A 22,269-nucleotide genomic window follows, 5' to 3' on the forward strand; every position below is an offset into this window, starting at 1 on the left:
TGTGCAAGCCATGCCACTGGCTACCAACGGAAGGTAGCCACAATAAACGGCTAACCTTCCTCTCAAGATGTAAAATCTCGACCGTCGAAAGTTACCACCGAACCGGCATGCCTCTCAATCTTAACTTGCCAAACGATAGCAACATGCTACCCGTTTTCCACGAAAACACTCGAGACATCAAAACATGTCACAAACTGGGGGATGCTCATCAGGGTATTGGTCTCGCGGTTTACAACGTGCGTCGTACACTATGCCCGTTACAAGAAAGTGTCATAAGAGTGAGGCGGTTAGTAAATACAGAAAGTAATGGTAAAACGTTTCCTTCATTATGGAAACACCAATTCCAAGCGTTACCCGTTACCGCTTTCTTCCATTTACTCAACCATTTCCACTTCTTACGAGAACATGGTACGTTTTTGTTGCGACTTGTATAAATAGGTCTCACTTATTTCCACCAAAGGACAAGTTTTGGTCAGGAGAATACAACACTCAGAAATCACCTGTTAGCTTCCCACATTGCTAACGTTTCACTTTCTGATACAAGTCGTAAAACAACCACTCTTCCAGAAATCAACTATTCTGGTCTCAACACTCTTTTCGCTTCCCTCCCTAAGACCAACCCTTATCCTTCACTTTGTGACCGAATCAAGTCTGGAATGGCCATTTCTTGGTTTAGGCCGGATTTGTACAGATTGATCTCTCGAATCTAAAGTACTCCTGTGCATTACATTGTTTAGGGTTTAGACTCGTTTCTCACCCACACACGAAATTACCGAAATCAGCAGAAACTGTTTTCACCCTCAAACAGAAATGTACCCTCATTTAGGTTTAGTAACCGTACCTAAACATGTACACCATGTTGGCTCAACCGTAGTTAACCGAGGTTAGCTATATGAACACTCTCATATCAACCTTATTCATCTTAACCATAACTAGTTCAAATGACTCAAATGAAACTAGTTAAAGAGTTTTTCAATTGCTATATTCTCATAGAAGTATACAAGAACACGATTGAAGAAAAATCGGTTTAATTCACTCGAATAAATTCATGAACATTATAGCCACGGTTTGCAAAAAATGCATTCCTTAATATATAAATGTATTAGTTCATGAGCCAACCGATTTTAGAACTTTAACCACTCAAGTATGCAAACGGGTACGCATACTTAAGTAGCCGATCTGAGTTTGGGTTCGCCAGTATGCAAACGGATACGCATACTTAGTATACTTCCAAAACCCAGCAGAAATTCCCGGACCTATACCTTACGCAAGTATGCGTACCGATATGTGTACTTGGTACACGAAATTTCACAACTACAAGTACGCCTACGGTTATGTATACTTTGGTTCCGGTCATGGCTCACATACATACAAGAATGAACACTATGTTTATAATTCTATGATGGTTAAGTATTCTAAACTCTATTTCAATCATTGAAACTTTCTTAGAGGATGACAATAGCCGTTTTCACACACTATTAGCATCGAAGCAATTTTCAAGTTATTGAAATAATCATAACGAAACATTCCAAGTCTACACCAAATGATTGTATCACACAAACCATGTCAGATGTTACTCGGAGATTTTCACATGATCATCTTTGGACTTTCGTCAAGAATATAAGATAAACTTGGTTGAAGCGAAAGCTTACCAACACATATTCCGTGGAATATGTAAGCGAGTTAAACTCATCTCTAAATATCAAATGTGTATAATCGACAACTATATAGTAATACGACTTTTGTGTCAATATAGGAGATAGAGTAGAAATAGACTTTCCAAGTAATAGATGAGTTTTAGTCTCTAGCCTGACGTAGTGTGGGTTGTGCAAGGCTTGACAAGCCGGCTTAAAAACTATGTTATACTCTTAGAAGATACTCTCTATCCGACCCGGTACTTGCTACTGGAAAAGGCTTTGGATTTAAATGAGTTTTAGTCTCCACATACCTTTTGTTGATGAAGTACCACAAGCTCTCCTTAGTAGTTCTTCGTCTTCAGTTGATGAACGCCGTGAAGTCTAATGCTCAACTACACAATCTATCCTAGTCCTAGACATCACTATAAGTAGACTAGAAATCAAGACTTATAGTTTTTATCACTAACATTGAAAAACAAGCTTGAGATAGCAACGCTTGCGAGTTCGACCGAGCAGTGCTCTAACAATCTCCCCCTTTGTCAATTTTAGTGAAAAAACTATCAATACATATGGATTACAAAATAAATAAACTTTGTAGCTTCTCATCCAAATGCTTGATCTCCTTGGTACTTCAACATTACTCGAAATCTTCGTCACTTTCAAGTACTCCAATGATTCCAAATGTGTTCAACTCGGCATCATAGTTGTTGAATATCCGTAGCTATAACAATGAGAAAACAGTTGTTCTCAATCCTTGTTATACAGTGTCATAGTATCATTACACGACATCAAAGTTCAATTGTATCACAACTTTGACAACAATATTATGGTGATATGTATCACTACCCCTTAGTCACTACTTCATCTCACAATGAAAATCACTCCCCCTTACATAATGATCCGTAAACCGTATGTATTTGTAGTGTGAACTACACATTAATTCTCCCCCTTTTTTCAATATAAATTGGAAAAGGTACGAAAACTAGTGGGATCCTCATGAAATTTCCATATAGATACTTCATGACCAAAAGAGAACAACATACCAACTTGTTTCGATGATTTCACATAGTCAATACTTTCCCCCATAAAATGTCATTCCCGAAAGAACAACAAGAGCGACATTACTTTTACAAGAAAAGAAGGATTTATTTGGAAATTAAAAATCACATAATAATATGAATTTGTATCAAAAAAAACTCAATTGAATTAACCACAAGGAAAATGATCAATTCAACTGGTCATGCTCAACATAAGAGAACTTACGGAGCAACACAGTACATACACAAAGATGTGGATCAGGGAAAGACCAATACTGCGGAATAAACAAAGATTCATTCTATTTTTCATCACTATTTGCACAATGACATATAATAGACTTAATCTTTTTAAACAAAATTTCATCCTTCCTTCAATCAATATCTTCATAATGACATAAAAGTTTTAACTTTTGTGATCAAAAGTTCATTCTATCTTTTATCAATATTTTCATACCGACATATAATAGAGTTAACTTTTGAACAAGTATGGGACAGTCAAGGTTCACGGACGTAAACAACATATCCCAGAACCATTTGTAATATATAAAAACATAAAGATTAATACTACAAAAATCATCTTCCAAATAAACTTTAGAATTTAAACAAATAAATCTAAAAACAGTGCAAGATGAAAACATTGGCAATAGATATGTGTACTCACAATAATGGCTATTCCAAACCCTAGTTATCCTTCTTAAAAACACAAAAATAAATTCTCATAAGAAGTTTCCTAGACATTGAGACCTCTGAAAAATTCTTTATCGTCCCGAACTCCTTGTTGTCAACAGCCATGGGAACATAAGGTTCGTGAAGAAAGGAGTCAATTCCAACAAACCTTTTGAACTGATGCCGAACCAGGGACTTCTGAATTTCAAGAGTTCTCAAAGCAATAGCCTTTATTTACTGAATCTCCTTCCTTGTTTCCTTCAACTCTTCAATAACACCGGAAAACTTCTGAGAATTTGAAGGAACTGAAAAAGCGGGGGTCTAACAACCACACCCATATTTAGCTTAGCAATCTGTATGGACAAACTCCAATATACTTTTGAGAGAATCAATTAGACAGATAGACTCAATCTTAATAAAAGTATATCAAAGAGTTATATCTCACTTTATCGATTCAATACTAACTCAAGCAAATAGAAAGCTGCGAGTCTAATTGGATACAAGAGAAACTACTTGAACAATACCAAAGACCAATGTTCAAGGTTCAATCAATTTAAATCAACAACCAAAGGTTGGATTTCCCAATTGATCGATTCAAAGCACAACCTGTAATATTTAAATTATATAACAAAATATAATGCGGAAAAGAAATAACACAGACACCAGAAGTTTTGTTAACGAGGAAACCGCAAATGCAGAAAAACCTCGGGACCTAGTCCAGATTGAACACACACTGTATTAAGACGCTACAGACACTAGCCTATTACAACCTAAGTTCGGTCTGGACTGTAGTTGAACCCCAATCAATCTCACACTGATCCAAGGTACAGTTGCGCTCCTTACGTCTATGATCCCAGAAGGATACTACGCACTTGATTCCCTTAGCTGATCTCACCCACAACTAAGAGTTACTACGAACCAAAGTCAAAGACTTTAATAAACAAATTTGTATCACATAGAAAAGTCTACGGTAATAGATAAATCTATCTCCCACAGAAATAACTACGAGTTTTTGTTCCGTCTTTTGATAAATCAAGGTGAACAGAAACCAATTGATAACCTGGATTTATATTCCCGAAGAACAACCTAGAATTATCAATCACCTCACAATAATCTTAATCAACTAGCGAAAGAAGATATTGCGGAATCACAAACAATGATACGAAGGTGTTTGTGACTTCTTTTATATCTTGCCTATCGGAGAAATCAATCTCAAGCCAATCTTACGATTTTACTCAAACACGATAGAAACAGCAAGATCAGATCTCGCAACTACAAAGAAAATAGTTGGGTCTGGCTTCACAATCCCAATGAAGTCTTCAAGTCGTTAACCTACAGGGTCTCGACAAGAATCCTAAGGTTAAAGGAGAATCGTCTCTAGCTAATACAACTAGTATCACACAAAAGGTGTGGGGATTAGGTCTCCCAGTTGCTAGAGTTCTCCTTTATATAAACTTTCAGATCAGGGTTTGCAATCAATGTTATCTTAGTAACAAAGCATTCAATATTCACCGTTAGATGAAAACCTGATTAGATTCAAGCTAATATCTTTCAATTGTTAGATCGAAACTTAGCTTGTTACACACAAATGAAATGCACGTTTATTTAGGTTTGTGTAACCGTACCCAAACATGTACACTTGGTTCAACAATAGTTAACCAAATGGTTAGCCATATGAGCAATTTTATATTAACCATATTCTTCTTTACCACAACTAGTTCAAATGACTCAAATGAACTAGTTAGAGAGTTTTTCAATTGCTTAGATCTTATAGAAGTATACAAAATACAATCGAAGCAAAAATGATTTTATTCACTTGAATCAATTCATGAACTTTATAGACATGGTTTGCAAGTACGCATTCCTTAGTTTATATAAGTTGAAGTTCACGAATAACCGTTTTTAGAAAATAACCGACTTAAGTACGCATACTGGTACGCGGACTTAAGTACCCGGAATAGTTTGTATTCAGTTCACAAACTCCAGCAGAAATTCACGGGATGTGAACTTCCGACAATGCGCATACTGGTACACGGACTTTAGTTCCGGTTTTCCTGAGCAGCAAAGTACGCATACTTTGGTTCAAGGAATAAGGACTTACACGTGTATGTGTTACCACACAATGTTTATATCCTTCCAAGGTTATATATTCTAAACTTTCATTTCAATCATTGAAACATTCTTAGAGGATGTTATATAGTTGTTTTTCACAAGCTATTTTTCGTCAAAGCGATTTTCAAATAATTGAAACTAATATGACTCTTGTCACTAGTAAAGATGAACTTGGATAAAGTGAAAGCTTACCAACAAATATTTCGAGAAATAGATAAGCGAGATAAACTCGGCTCGAAATAGAAAATGTGTATAATCAAAGTCTATATAGCAATACGACTTTTGTCTCAAGATAAGAGATAGAGTAGATAGACTTTTGAGTGATAGATAAGTTCAAGTCTCCACATACCTTTTAGTCGATGAAGTTCCACCAGTTCCTTGAATAGTTCTTCATATTTGTATGATGATCGCCATGGAGTCTTGAGCTCAACTACACTTTATATCTTAGTCTGAGACTTAGCTATAACTAGACTAGAAATCAAGACTTATAGTTTTGATCACTAACATTGAAAAACATGCTTGAGATAGCAACGCATCCGAGTTCGACCGAGCATAGCTCGGTTGAACCCACCAAGCGTTGGTATGTCAAGTTTGGTTGTCATATTTTGGTGAATCAAAACTCATGTTAAGAGTCGCTTGATTATGCACTAGAGTCAAGTTCGTATAGGTTAGCTTGAAAGTATTAGGATAATGAGCCATTACAAGTATTGCGAAGACTTGAAGATGTGAAGAAGCAAGGAGCTACAACGACAACAATCATCCTTCCACTTGAGGTTAGTGATATTTGACTTGAACTGTTTCATTCCCTAAACTCGTGCATATTGAAAACAAAACTGCGAAGAATATTTGAACTCTAGATAGACATAGTATTAAGGAATACAATACGAGGTTTATTGCTTAACCATTAAACTTTGTAGATAAGACATCGTCATAATCATTTGAATCCTATTGTGATTATGTATGGGTATGAGTTTCATCCTAGGGAACAATGTTTTACATGTGTTCTAAGGAAGTAAGTTCATAAACTTGTTTATGAATCGAAAAGGAAATTGCCAGGAGTTATTAGTTTTGTTATTCATTGCATATCTTATGAACAACAAATATGTGTGATTGAGTATAACCGTTCACGACTTGTTTTGTTCTTGGTAGAACTATTCACAAAGGTCTGACTTATGTATTGGTATGACTTTTATTAGTGAAACCGATCTTAAGTAATCACTTGAGATGGTATGATCGGGTTTATGTTTTTTCTGACCAAATTTGGAAAGGGGAACCGATCCTAGTAGGTGTAATACATCACAAAGGGGAATCGATCCTTGTATAAGGTGTAGCAAGGTTTATAGAAGAAAGGGGAACCGATCCTATGAACATGTGCAACACGTTTTTAGGCAAAGGGGAACCGATCCTATGGACATGTGCAACACATATAAGTTAGATACCATATATATGTGGGGAACCGATCCTAGTACCCAGTCAACCGAATTTTGGAAAGCTAGTGTGACTCTGCACAATACTCACATGGAAGGTAGAATCGAAACTTGTTTTGGTAGAACTGTTAAACCCATGATTGTGATTGAATGTTATTTGATCAATCGCATAGTTCTTGAAAGTCTGATGAACTAATTATAAACTTTTTTGGAAGTGTGGCAAATCGGTTTCAAGGTTGTAAGTGTGAAAGAGAATTTACAAAGTAAGGATGTCGACATACTTTGAACACGTGCTATGAATGTTTATTTCTTTAATTGTTCAAAGTTATTCCTTAATATCTAAGGGAAGAAAATCTCAGGATCGAAACATAAATAAGTTAAGAATCTTTTAATTAAGGTAATTAAATTCATTTTTGGGAAAATAAGAATTAGTAATGTGCATTTACTAATTAGAGATTTTCTGAGAGATTTCGATCATTATTTTGGACAGAGCATTTCCAGGAATTATAGAATCTGAATTTGTGCTTTAATGAATATCTTGAGAATATTTTCAGTTTTGGAAATTCCTTGGTGTCCAAACTTCCTTGTCTATAGATATTTGATGTTTGCATTTCTTGCAACGTAACAACAAGCTTCCTCTTTGTTGTGTTTTTACTGGTGTAGCCGCCTATTCGGATAGGAGAGTAACCTAATTAGGCTAAATTTCATACGACCACTCAGTTTAAAGTCTTCTTTGGGATTGAGAAGCTCTAGCGTGTACCGTTGGTGGGAAACTAGATAATTGCGGTTTATCTTTTGTTTTCATTGATTTGATTAAATAACAGTGGTTGAACTTTGATTGCACCTAGTTTGTTTATGCTTGAGAATCTTCTCTTTTGATATAAGATTCACTCAAAATAGTTCAGAGTTTCGACATGGATCTTTAGACTGTTGTTAGTTCTAAAGACGATTTTGTGATAATCCATTGTTAACAGACTCCGTTCTGTGCGTGATTGATCACAAGAGATTCAAGTGATTGTGTGCAGGTTATTATTGAAGATCTAAAAAGATTTGAAGACGAAGAAGATATTGACGATTTCTGATTTGTGGGTTCATAATCTTTGGTATCCACAGTACTTGTTTCGGTAAAAGAGGATTCAATTAATAATCAGTTTATCTTTGTGATAGATTGGATTGATTAATTGAGTATATCGGCATCAACATAATTCTTTGGATTAATAGTGTTGTTGGCTTAATCTTAAACGATTACTTCGGTAATTGAACATAAGATAGATCTAAGGACCTGACGAAGGAGTTTATGTTAAGATAAATAGAAGAGCCTTTGTCCGACTCATATCACTCGGTTGAATAGAGTTGATACCAAACAGATTTGTTGTTCCTTTACTGTTTGGAATACGAACCAAAGGAATTTTTCCAAGTACGTGACTTATTCATAGGTCGGAGGCGTGGGAATACAGAAGGAACTAAGTGAACTATAGGGTTAGTTGTTTGATCTCAACTATACAAAGTTAGGTGTAATTTTTTTGTAGCGGCTTAATCCTGAGAGTATTTCAATTCTGGACAAGGTCACGGGGTTTTTCTGAATTTGCGGTTTCCTCGTTAACAAAATCTTGTTGTGTCATTTACTTTATATTTCCGCACTATAATTGTTTTATTATAATTAAAGTAAATTACACGAACGTTAATTCTTATTTATTTGATAAGTGAATCCTATTATGTTGAGTTAAGTCCGAAACTTTTTATTAAGTAACATACTTCGTTGTTGTATTGTCTCAATCTCGTATCCATAGACGATCACACGAAGAAAAGTTTAGTTGTATTGTCTCGACTCAGTCCATAGAAAATCACTTTCGGAGAAAGGACTTATAGGTAGGAAAAGTTTTAGCTTGAGGTATATTTGGGTACCCTTGCCTTTTGAAATTGTATCAGAGCAGGCAAACACGAAAAGATCTAACAATCTATGTTTGGAGCGATCCAACCTATAAGAATTGAATCTAATGTATGATTCAGTTAACGTTATGCAAGAGTATGAATACTCAAAAGTTGAAGATGTTACTACTTCGTTGACTCATAATCCAGGAGTTACGAAAACATCCATGTCTATCTCTGATGAAAGAGAAGATGCTGATAAAGAGTTGGTAAAACTCTTAAAGCCTATGCAATCTCTGTCTTCTAAAGTACTCATTTTAAAGACAGAGTCAAATCTTCTTAAACAGGAGATCAGAGAAAAAGACATTCAACTGAACTGTCTAGCCAAAGAGAAAATGGATCTCACTGTCAAACTAGAGGGTCTTGGTAAATCTCTTACAGATAAAGAGACACGTCCTATGATTATAACTAATGATGTTGTTGTGATTTCTTCTGATGAGGAAACTAAAAGTCCTTGCTCGACTTTTACAGACTGTGATAAAACCGGTTTAATCACATCTGAAACAGATCAAGATGATGGTAGTTTGCCTAACTACATCAAGTTAGAAGAGGATGAGAAACCAACTTCTAGATCTACTGATGATCAAACGAAATCTTGTCCAAAGAAAACTTTGAACCGATTCCGTGGTGATTGTAAGGAATACAATTTTCAGTCACTTGACAGGAAACTTATACTTCTTCAACATACGGTGGTAAAAAGTTTGAAGGAAGTTTCTTGTCTTAAAAAACTGAAAGATCATTCCTCAGTTGAAAGACAAAATTATACCACATCCCAATAAGATCAACTCAAAAGAGTCAGGGAAAAGAGTTGATAATCGCTTCTGGAAAAAGGTTCCTCCTCACCCATATCGAAACAGTTCTAGTTTTGATGAGAAATGACTTCAGAATGAAGGGAAAGAGAGAATCTCTGCCAAAAGAAACAATCTGGAATTTCCGATAATTGTTTCAGACAATCATACTAATGTGAATCATAAAGAAGTCCTTAAAATGAGAAAAACTTATGAAAATCTCATTAAAAGAACCAAGAGAGATTTATCTATCTCTGAGAATTCTCACATTAGTACGTTTTCTCCACATGATCATATCTCTAGAGTTAGAAAAGATCATTGTCTTGGGAGAAATTATTTTGAGCAGAAATTCCTGAAGAGAAACATGAACCATGTTTCTGGTATTCACTGTAAGCTGGAAAAAGCTTACTCGGATGCAACTTAGTTGTATCGAAATTGTGCAATCTCATCCCTTTTTCGTGCTCTTAATATTGGATGAGAAAAGCACATAAAAATGAAGGGCACGCGTTGATGATAGCTCGCTTTTTCGGTAATAATAGATATTTAAGGAATGTCCTTTGAGTCTCTCCTTCAATAAAAAGAGAAGTTCGAAAACATATTTGTGTATATTTTCGAAAACCCTGGTTCAAAAAATCTTCTCTTAGGATTATTGTCTTTCCTTGATAAGGATGTCTCCTATAACTCGCAGTATTACAAGGATTGATAGAAGGGAAGCTCGAAAAGTAAGAAACTGTCAAGGGTTCGTCCAATATAGAAGAGTCAGGAATATTATCTCAAGAATCGAACCTGATCAGAACTCTGTTAGATCTCAAGAAGAATCATGTCTTGTTGCTTTCGATGATTTAGATTTTACCAAGTGGTTTCCCACGATTGGTATGAGTTTGAAGAACTCATATGAAACCTCTTTACTTTGGTTCAAGATCGGGGTGAACTAAAAGATATAATAAACGAGATGAAAAGTGATCTCGGTTTGTTAAAGATTTAAATTGAAAATCTTGGAAATCAGAAATTGGTTTCCAACAAAATTCTTGAGACATACTTTAATAGTATGAATGTTGATACAACTTCAGCAAATAATGGGAGCACCACTAGATATTAAGTTATATGCTGTGATACTTAATCTAGAATAATAGACATCAATTTTTGATTTCTTTCAATGGTTTTATTGGTCTATTATGAATAAAATTATTTGATTTATAATTTTTCTTGTGATAGTTTTCGGTTTGCATAGCCTGTGATTGAACGCTTTTATCTTATTGCTATGTATGTTTATGGGATGTTTGATTTCGGTTTTACTACCTTAATATTCGATCTCATATGTTGTGAACCCTTGTGGTTTGGGTGACATTTTGATTTAGCGGGATTAAGTTCTATCCCATGTTGGTATGTTTTATCAAAGAATCATGTGGGGTTCTGGTAGAAACAATATGTGAAACAGTCACAATATGTTGCATCGGTTTTGGTTTAGCATAAAAGCATATGTGTTTCAATGGTTTTCAACTTTTGCTTGCAATTTTTAAAACCGATTTTCAACCTTTCTCTGGTAAAGGTTGGTTGTTGTTATTCTTTTGTTTTTGCATAAGGATGACAACATAATGATATTTCGATATCAATTCTCCCTGGATGAAGATGCAATCATATTGGAGAAGTGGATGCGAAATTTTAGGTAACAATCTTGTTAGTTAATTGTTTTCCTGTTTAAGAAAAGCCTGAGTTTATATCATATATATTTATTGCTTTTTCTTAACAAAATTTCGGTCCAATTGATGTTTATTCCATGATGTGTGTGTGGATGTATGTGTGATTCAATTGGTTCCGGTTAAGAAAAACTATTGTTATCTTGCTTTATTGTGTGGTATCAATTGTTTAGGCTTACAAAAGTTCGGTGCAATTGCGGTGTTTTAATGCTTATGTTGATTCAATTGCTTCCGGTTGAGGTGAATAATTATGCAAGTTGATTTATTTGGTTTGTATGAATTATTCATGGCTTAACGAAATAAAAAGTGTACAAGATGAGTTGTTTAGTCCAATTCGATCCCGGATAAGAGAAACTAATTTAATTCTGATCTTAGTTAGACTTATCGAAGTGAGGTTTCGGTTATTAAAGTCTAATCGAATGCCTTAACAAGAAATGCAAGTTAACTAACCTAGTACTTGTCTTGTTTAAAATTGAAAGGTCTAATTTTATGGATAATTAGAACCTGATGAGAAAAATAGAGTTATCTTTATTTTGGTCGTATCGAATTAAGCGGTTGTTTTTGAACAATCGGTTTAGCAAAGGGACTAAGGTACTTAGTTGGTTTTTGGTTTGCTAAACTAAAATGGAAAAAATTGTTTTGGACAATTGTTTCCTTGGTAACATATCAAAATAAACCTACTTGTAGTTTCGGTTTTGATATTGGTTATCAGAACATGATGTGTGGAACCCTCGTGCCTAACTTTACAGGTTGCAAGTCTATTTTGAGATTTATAAGATTCTTTTCGTGTTGTCCTTTATTTTTTCGTTTCTTTGTCATTTTGTGACAAAAAAGGGGAGAAATATATAGAGTAAACAAGTGATACTGGCATTGATTTTATATTTATTGGTATCGCTAAGGAAAAGAACATTGGTGCTTAAACGTTTTATCTAAACGAAAGAGTGAAAGCACAGACTAGGGGGAGTAACATGTCATATGAATTGGTATAACAAAGACGTGCGGACTGAATATGTACCTATCTTCCTTAGGGAGGGTATTTTGTTTGTTATTATAATGTCAACAACGGCATTTTCAAGGATTGAATGTAAGCAGTTTACTGTGCTGTTGAAATCGGGAATCAAGCGTATGTGTAATGAATTCTTGTAATTTGTATATCCATATGATGTAAGAGTTTTGCCACTAAAAATGACAAAGGGGGACATTGTTATATCATAGCTCGGTTGAACCCACCAAGCATTGGTATGTCAAGTTTGGTTTTCATATTTTAGTGAATCAAAACTCATGTTAAGAGTCGCTTGATTATGTACTAGAGTCAACTTCGTATAGGTTAGCTTGAAAGTATTAGGATAATGAGACATTACAAGTATTGCGAAGACTTGAAGATGTGAAGAAGCAAGGAGCTACAACGACAACAATCATCCTTCCACTTGAGGTTAGTGATATTTGACTTGAACTGTTTCATTCCCTAACGTATCTTTCAAGTCGTGCGTATTGAAAACAAAACTACGAAGAATATTTGAACTCTAGATAGACAGAGTATTAAGTAATACAATATGAGGTTTATTGCTTAACCAATAAACTTTGTAGATAAGACATCGCCATAATCATTTGAATACTATTGTGATTATGTATGGGTATGAGGTGAGGATTTCATCATAGGGAACAATGTTTTACATGTGTTCTAAGGGAGTAAGTTCATAAACTTGTTTGTGAATCGAAAAGGAAATCGCCAGGCGTTATTGGTTTTGTTATTCAATGCATATCTTATGAACAACCAATATGCGTGATTGAGTATAACCATTCACGACTTGTTGTATTCTTGGTAGAACTATTCACAAAGTCCTGACTTATGTATTGGTATGACTTTTATTAGTGAAACCGATCTTAAGTAATCATCTGAGATGGTATGATCGGGTCTGTGTTTTGTCTGACCAAATTTGGGAAAGGGGAACCGATCCTAGTAAGTGCAGTACATCACAAAGGAGAACCGATCCTATGGACATGTGCAACACATATAAGTTACATACCATATATATGTAGGGAACCGATCCTAGTACCTAGTCAACCGAATTTTGAAAAGCTAGTGTGACTATGCACAGTACGCACATGGAAGGTAGAACCAAAACTTGTTTTGGTAGAACCGTTAAACCCATGATTGTAATTGAATGTTATTTGATCAATCGCATAGTTCTTGATAGTCAGATGAACCAATTCTAAACTTATTTGGAAGTGTGGCAAATCGGTTTCAAGGTTGTAAGTGTGAAAGAGAACTTACAAAGTAAGGTTGTCGACATACTTTGAACACGTGCTATGAATATTTATTTCTTTAATTGTTCAAAGTTATTCCTTAATAGCTAAGGGAAGAAAATCCCAGGATCAAAACATAAATAAGTTAGGAATCTTTTAATTAAGGTAATTAACTTCATTTTTGGGAAAATAAGAATTAGTAATGTGCATTTACTAATTAAAGATTTTCTGAGAGATTTCGATCATTATTTTTGGACAGAGCATTTCCAGGAATTATGGAAACCGAATTTGTGCTTTAATGAATATCTTGCGAATATTTTCGGTTTTGGAAATTCCTTGGTGTCCAGACTTCCTTGTCTATAAATACTTGAATTTTGCATTTCTAGCAAACTAATCCTTCGTAACAAAAAACTTCCTCTTTGTTTTGTTGTTACTGGTGTAGCCGCCTATTCGGAGAGGAGAGTAACCTAATTAGGCTAAATCTCTTACGGACACTCAGTTTAAAGTCTTCTTTGGGATAGAGAAGCTCTAGCGTGTACCGTTGATAATTGCGGTTTATCTTTTGTTTTCATTGATTTGATTGACTAACGGTGGTTGAACTTTGATTGCATCTAGTTTGTTTATGCTTGAGAATCTTCTCTTCTGATATAAGATTCACTCAAAATAGTTCAGAGTTTCGACATGGATCTTTAGACTGTTGTTAGTTCTCAAGACGATCTTATGATAATCCATTGTTAACAGACTCCGTTCTGTGCGTGATTGATCACAAGAGATTCAAGTGATTGTGTGCATGTTATTATTGAAGATCTAAGAATATTTGAAGACGAAGAAGATATTGAAATTTTCTGATTTGTGGGTTCATAACCTTTGGTATGCACAATACTTGTTTCAATAAAAGAGGATCCAATTAATAATCGGTTTATCCTTGTGATAGATTAGATTGATTAATTGAGTAGATCGGCATCGACACAATTCTTTGGATTAATAGTGTTATTGGCTTAATATTAAATGATTACTTCGGTAATTGAACATAAGATAGATCTCAGGACCTGACGAAGGAGTTTATGATAAGATAAACAGAAGAGCCTTTGTCCGACTCATATCACTTGGTTGAATAAAGTTGATACCAAACAGATTTTTTGTTCCTTTACTGTTTGGAATACGAACCAAAGGAATTGTTCCAAGTACGTGACTTATTTATAGGTCGGAGGCATGGGAATACAGACGGAACTAAGTGAACTATAGGTTTAGTTGCTTGGTCTCAACTATACGAAGTTAGGTGTAATTTTGTGTAGCGGCTTAATCCCGAGAGTATTCAATTCTGGACAAGGTCCCGGGGTTAATCTGCATTTGCGGTTTCCTCGTTAACAAAATCTTGTTGTGTCATTTACTTTATATTTCCGCATTACAATTGTTTTATTATAATTAAAGTAAATTACACAAACGTTAATTCCTATTTACTTGATAGGTGAATCCTACTGTGTTTGGTTAAGTCTGAACCTTTTTATCAAGTAACATACTTCGTTGTTGTATTGTCTCGATCTCGTATCCGTAGACGATCACATGAAGTGTGAACCGTTTAGTTGTATTTTCTCGACTCAGTCCATAGACAATCATTTTCGGAGAATGTACTTATAGGTAGGGAAATTTTTAGCTTGAGGTATATTTGGGTACCCTCGCCTTTTCACACTGCTCGGTCGAACTCGCATGCGTTGCTATCTCATGCATGTTTTTCAATTTTTGTGATCAAAACTATAAGTCTTGATTTCTAGTCTACTGTAGCTAAGTCTCGGACTAGGATACAAAGTGTAGTTGATCTCAAGAACTCCATGGCGATCATCATGCAAGACGAAGAACTACTCAAGGAAATGGTTGAACTTCATCGACTAAAAGGTATGTGGAGACTTGAACTTATCTATCACACAAAAGTCTATCTACTCTATCTCCTATCTTGAGACAAGTCGTTTTGCTATATAGACTTTGATTATGCACATTTTCTATTTCGTGCCGAGTTTATCTCGCTTATTTATTTCTCGAAACATGTGTTGGTAAGCTTTCGCTTTGGACAAGTTCATCTTTACCTAGTGACGAAAGTCATGTTATGTTTCAATCACTTGAAAATGGCTTTGACAAAAAATGGTTTGTGAATAACAACTATATAACGTCCTCTAAGAATGTTTCAATGATTCAAATGAGAGTTTAGATTATATAACCATTGTTGGATATAAGCATTGTGTGGAAACACATACATGTATAAGTCCTTATTCCTTGAACCAAAGTATGCGTACTTTGCTGCTCAGGAAAACTGGAACAGAGTCCGCTAACCCAGTCCGCGAATCCAGTCTGCGTACTGTCGGAGGTTCTCTTCCCGAGAAAATCTGCTGGAGTTTGTGAACTATTTACAAACTTATTCCGGGTACTTAAGTCCACGTACCTAGTCCGCTTACTTAGGTTGGTTATTTTCTAAAAACGATTATTCGCGAACTTATACTTATATCAACTAAGGAATGCAAGTTTGCAAACCGTGGCTATAAAGTTAATGAAGCGATTCGAGTGAATCAAATCGTTTTTGCTTCGATTGTGTCTTGTATACTTCTATAAGATCTAATCAATTGAACAACTCTCTAACTAGTTCATATGAGTCATTTAAACTAGTTATGGTAAAGAAGAATATGGTTGATATGAAAGTGCTCATATAGTTAACCATTTGGTTAACTATTGTTGAACAAACGAATGTACATGTTTGGGTATAGTTACACAAACCTAAAACATGCATTTCATTTGTGTGTAACAAGCTAAGTTTTCGATCTAACGGTTGAAAGATATTAAATTGAATCTAATCAGGTTTTCATCTAACGGTGAATATTGAATGCTTTGTTACTAAGCTAACATTGATTGCAAACCCTGATTTGAAAGACTATATAAAGGAGAACTCTAGCAACTGGGAAACCTAATCCCCACACCTCCTGTATGATACTAGTTGTATAAGATAGAGTCGATTCTCCTTTAACCTTAGGTTTCTACCGAGACCCTGTAGGTTAACGACTTGAAGACTTCATTGGGATTGTGAACCTAGACCGATACTACTTTCTTGTAGTTGTGTAATCTGATCTTGTTGTTTCTATCGTGTTTGAGTAAAATCTTAAGATTGGCTTGAGATTTATTTCTCTGATAGGCAAGATATAAAATAAGTCACAAACACCTTGGTATCATCGTTTGTGATTCCGCAATATCTTCTTTCGCTAGTCGATTGATATTATTGTGAGGTGATTGATAATTCTAGGTTGTTCTTCGGGAATATAAATCCAGGTTATCAATTGGTTTCTGTTCACCTTGATTTATCAAAAGACGGAACAAAAACTCGTAGTTATTTCTATGGGAGATAGATTTATCTATTACCGTAGACTTTTCTATGTGATACAAATTTGTTTATTAAAGTCTTCGACTTTGGGTCGTAGTAACTCTTAGTTGTGGGCGAGATCATCTAAGGGAATCAAGTGCGTAGTATCCTGCTGGGATCAGAGACGTAAGGAGCAAAACTGTACCTTGGATCAGTGTGAGATTGATTGGGGTTCAACTACAGTCCAGACCGAAGTTAGTTTGTAATAGGATAGTGTCTGTAGCGGCTTAATACAATGTGTGTTCAATATGGACTAGGTCCCGGGGTTTTTCTTCATTTGCGGTTTCGTCGTTAACAAAACTTCTGGTGTCTGTGTTATTTCTTTTCCGCATTATATTGTTTATCTTCATAATTGAAATATCACAGCTTGTGTGTCTGGATCAATCAATTGGGAAATCCGACCTTTGGTTGTTGATTAAAATTGATTGATACTTGAACATTGGTCTTTGGTATCGTTCAAGTGATTTCTCTTGTATTCAATTAGACTCGCAGATTTCTATTTTCTTGAGTAAGAATTAAATCGAGAAAAAGAGATATACTCTTTGATATACTTTATTAAGACTGAGTCTAGTTGATTCTCTTGAAATTATATTGGAGTTAGTCCATACAGACTGCTAATCGAAATATAGGGTGTGGTTGTTGTACCCCCGCTTTTTCAATTGGTATCAGAGAAGGAAAACATCTTTAAGGACCTTACAAGTCTGTGTTTGTAGCGATCTGACTCTGTGAACAAGAATTCTATCTCCATAAACGCACCACCAGTCTTCGATGGCTCAAAATACTTATGGTGGAAAATTGTTATGCGTGCTTTTCTTCAAGCTCGTGATTTCAAACATGGGTACGTGTTATTAATGACTATGATCCTCCGGTTAGTACGGAAGGCATTGTATCTATACCGAAGGATATAGGTAGTTATAGTCCAGAAGAAATTCTTGTTGCAAAGCATAATTTTGACGGCTTAAATGCTATCATACATGTCATTAGCCCAGATCTTCAGCACCATGTCACTATATGCTCAAAGTCTAAGGAAGCCTGGGATATCTTAGAAACTGTATTTGAAGGAAATACCAATGAGAAAGAAGCTAGGCTTCAAAACCTTGGTTCTGATTGGGAAAACCTTCGTATGGTAGATGAAGAAACGTTTGATGAGTTTAATCACAAAGTGTATGAAATTGTTAATGCATCTTTTGCATTGGGTAAGACCATCCCTGAAAAGGATATTGTGATGAAAATTCTCAGATCATTTCCATCCATATACGATTCTAAGAAGAATGCCATCATCGAGGGAAATAACCTTGATACTCTTTCCAGAAATACTCTTGTTGGAAAGTTAAAAATTATTAAATAAAAGTTCTGTCCGAACGCCTGCATTCAATGTTGTTTCCAACACAAGTGAAGCCTCTAACTTGTCTTGGGTTGATGAATGTTGTTCCAATAATGTTTGTTTCGATAAACCACTGATAACAGAAAGGATCAAAGAGTTTGTAAAAAGAAACAATAGATGTGTTAAACGTCCCTTGTCAGCGTTTGCTTCGGATGATTCAATAGAAGAAAAATATCTAAGTGTCAACGTCTTGAATACGTCTTATGGATGTAATGAATCCTCGGCTCTTGCAGCAGAAACATCCACGTACTCAAGTTCTGATTCAGATTTTGAGTCTGATACATAGATCTTTGAATTCTTGAATAGAGAGGTTCTTTCAAGAAAATATTCAATTAAAATCTTCATTGAAGAAACTGGAATCATCAATCCAGGTGAAAAATCTTGAGATAAATTGTCTTAATGATAAACTCACCAGAACCATTGCTCTAAAAGAAAAAGAGATTAATACTCTTAAGGATGATCTACAAAGATTATCTGGAAGTTCTGAGAAAATTTCTGGAATGCTATTTGGTCAGAAATCCTTAAAAAACACAAATGGTTTAGGATTTAAAGGCAAATCCGCAGGCATAGTCAACCCTTTTGTTTCTATTGATCTTGGAAAAATGAAGGTTGATATTTGTGATTAAAAAGAAGGCAATTCAACAACACAAAGAATCTTTGATCTGTTCGTTTTGTGGAAATGCAAATCATGTTCAAAGCACGTGTTGGAGATTCAAAAGGAACAACAAAAGAATTGCCAAACTGCAGAAGAACATGCAAAAGATGAATCTGGATAATCAACATGGTTCTCCTAAAACCAGTGCTTGCAGAGTCAGAAGAGGTAGGAAATCTGTTTACACAACAAACCTTGGTAAACCACTATGTGGTAAAATAGGGGAGCGTTTGGCTCATGAAGTCGCTATCTAAAACCAGTGACGTTTGCATACTCGTCTTTAACTTGAGAAGATGAGGTTTGCGTCTGTGTGGCTCAAGTGATGTACTTATACGTTTTTTTTTTGGTAAGAAAATATTCTCCCAACATTATAGATAATGGATCATTAAACCATGGAAGACTTGTTCTACATTCTTCTAGGGTTTAGACGGTCATAAGTCTTCTATAAAATCATTTGTAGACTTCCTTTTTCCCTAAAAGATACAATTTCATGACTCATGTAACTAGAGGCACCACAAACAGGGATGTTGTCGAAGCAGTTAATGTGTATCTATGTAAAGGAATCCTTTCCTCAAGGGTGAAGAAAGTGAAGGCTACAAGTAATGGATAAGGTTCTTCCTCTAACTGCCTCTTGTCTTTTTATCAGCTTGATAATAACTTCAGGGGTTTGGTGAAAGATTTCATCAACAAAGGAAACAATTTAAAATCTCAAATTGTCTCGTCTTTAGAAGAGATAAATCACTATGAACGAATGTTGTCTCTAACAAAGAACACATTGCGTGATCTAAAAAGAGAACTTAGTGAGTTGACAGATATTTCTGAAGACTTAGAGGAATTGAACGATCCCATAATCAATGGGTTTTTCAATAATGAGAAGGAATTCTCGGTAGATGCTCTGAGAAAGATCTACAACGACTAGTAAGTCTTCTATTAATAATTTTATTTTCTTGTTTTGTTTAGAAGAATAACTAGAGTTTGGAATATCCATCATTGTGATTACACATAGCTATGTCCAACGTTTTCATCTTCATGTTTTAGATTTATTTGTTTAAATTCTAAAAAATTGTTTGGAAGATGATTTTTGCAGTATTAATCTTTATGGTTTTATATACTGCAATTTGTTATGGGATATGTGTGTTTGCGTCCGTAAACTATGATTGTCCCATACCTTATCAAAAGTTAAGTCTTTCGTATGTCAATATGCATGTATTGATAAAATAATGAATGAACTTTTGACATTACAAAAGTTTGAAGCCTATTATGTAATTATGCAAATATTGATGGAAGATAGGATGAACTTTTGTTTTACGAGGATTATGTATATTGTATGTCATTATGCAAATAGTGATGGAAAATAGAATGAATCCTTGTCTATTCCGCGATATTGATCTTCTCTGATCCATATTTTATGTATATAATGTGAGGCTCCGTAAGTTCTCCTATGTTGAGCATTTCCTATTAGATTAATCATGGGTTTTCTTGTGGTTAATTTAGTTGAGTATTATTTGGATTCAAATTCATATTCATATTCATATGTGATTTGTTATGTCCAAAGAAATCCTTCTTTTCTTATGAAATTAAGGTCGCTCTTGTTGATCTTTTGGGAATGACATTTTATGGGGGAAAGTAATTAATTGAACTTGTGCTTAATTGCCAAATCTTTGTGGGGAGTGCGGCTGTGGAATATTATAGGAGTTATCTTTTATCTTTATAAACTCCTTGATGAAATCATTTGGCTATTCAAGTCTAATCGAATGCCTTAACAAGAAATTCTAGTTAACTAACCTAGTACTTGTCTTGTTTAAAAGTTAAAGGTCTAAGTTATACGGATAATTAGAACCTGATGAGAAAAACAGAGTTATCTTTATTTTCGTCTTATCGAACAAGCGATTGTATTTGTACAATCGGTTTAGCAAAGGAACTAAGGTGCTTAGTTGATTTTTAGTTTGCTAAACTATTAGGGAAAATTGCTTCGGGCAATTGTTTCCTTGATAACATATCAAAACATAATTACTTTGTAGTTTCGGTTTTTATATTGGTTATCAAAAATGGTGTGTGGAACCCACGTGCTTAACTCTATAGGTTGCAAGTCTATTTTGAGATTTGTAAGATTCTTTTCGGTTTGTCCTTCATTTTTTCGTTTCTTTGTCATTTTACGACAAAAAGGGGGAGAAATATATGGAGTAAACAAGTGATATTATATTGATTGGTATCACTAAGGGAAAGGACAATTGTGCTTAAACGTTTATTTAACGAAAGAGTGAAAGCATAGATTAAGGGGGAGTAACATATCATTACAAAGGGAATAACAAAGACATGCTGATTGATAAAATCTACCTATCTTACCTTTAGGGGGAGTAATATTATTTGTTATTATAATGTCAACAATGACATTTAAGGATTTAATGTATACAGGTTATTGTGCTATTGAATTCGGGAATCAAGTGTATGTGTCATGAGTTCTTGTAATTTGTTTATCCATATGATGTAAGAGTTTTGTCACTAAAATTGACAAAGGGGGAGATTGTTAGAGCATAGCTCGGTTGAACCCACCAAGCGTTGGTATGTCAAGTTTGGTTGTCATATTTTAGTGAATCAAAACTCATTTAAAGAGTCGTTTGATTATGTACTAGAGTCAACTTCGTATAGGTTAGCTTGAAAGTATTAGGATATGAGACATTACAAGTATTGCGAAGATTTGAAGAAGTGAAGAAGCTACAACGACAACATCATCCTTCCACTTGAGGTTAGTGATATTTGACTTGAACTATTTCATTCCCTAACGTATCTTTCAAGTCGTGCATATTGAAAACAAAACTGCGAAGCATGAACACTCTAGTTAGACATAGTATTAAGGAATACAATACGAGGTTTATTGTTTAACCTTTAAACTTTGTAGATAAGACATCGACATAATTGTTTAAATGTTATTGTGGTTATGTGTGGGTATGAGGTGAGGATTTCATCCTAGGAAACAATGTTTTACATGTGTTTCAAGGAAGTAAATTCATGAACTTTTTTTGTGAATCGAAAAGGAAACCGCCCGGCATTATTCGTGAACAACCAATATGTGTGATTAGTATAACCACTCATGACTTGTTTGTGTTTTTGGTAAAACTATTCACAAAGGCCTGACTTTTGTATTGGTATGACATTTATTAGTGAAACTGATCTTAAATAATCACCTGAAATGGTATGATCGAGTTTGTGATTTTGTGTATGACCAACTCTGGGTAAAGGGAAACCGATCCTAGTAAGAGGTGCAATACATCACAAAGGGGAATCAATCTTTA

Source organism: Papaver somniferum, chromosome 2, assembly GCF_003573695.1.
Source record: "Papaver somniferum cultivar HN1 chromosome 2, ASM357369v1, whole genome shotgun sequence".
Taxonomy (NCBI): domain Eukaryota; kingdom Viridiplantae; phylum Streptophyta; class Magnoliopsida; order Ranunculales; family Papaveraceae; genus Papaver; species Papaver somniferum.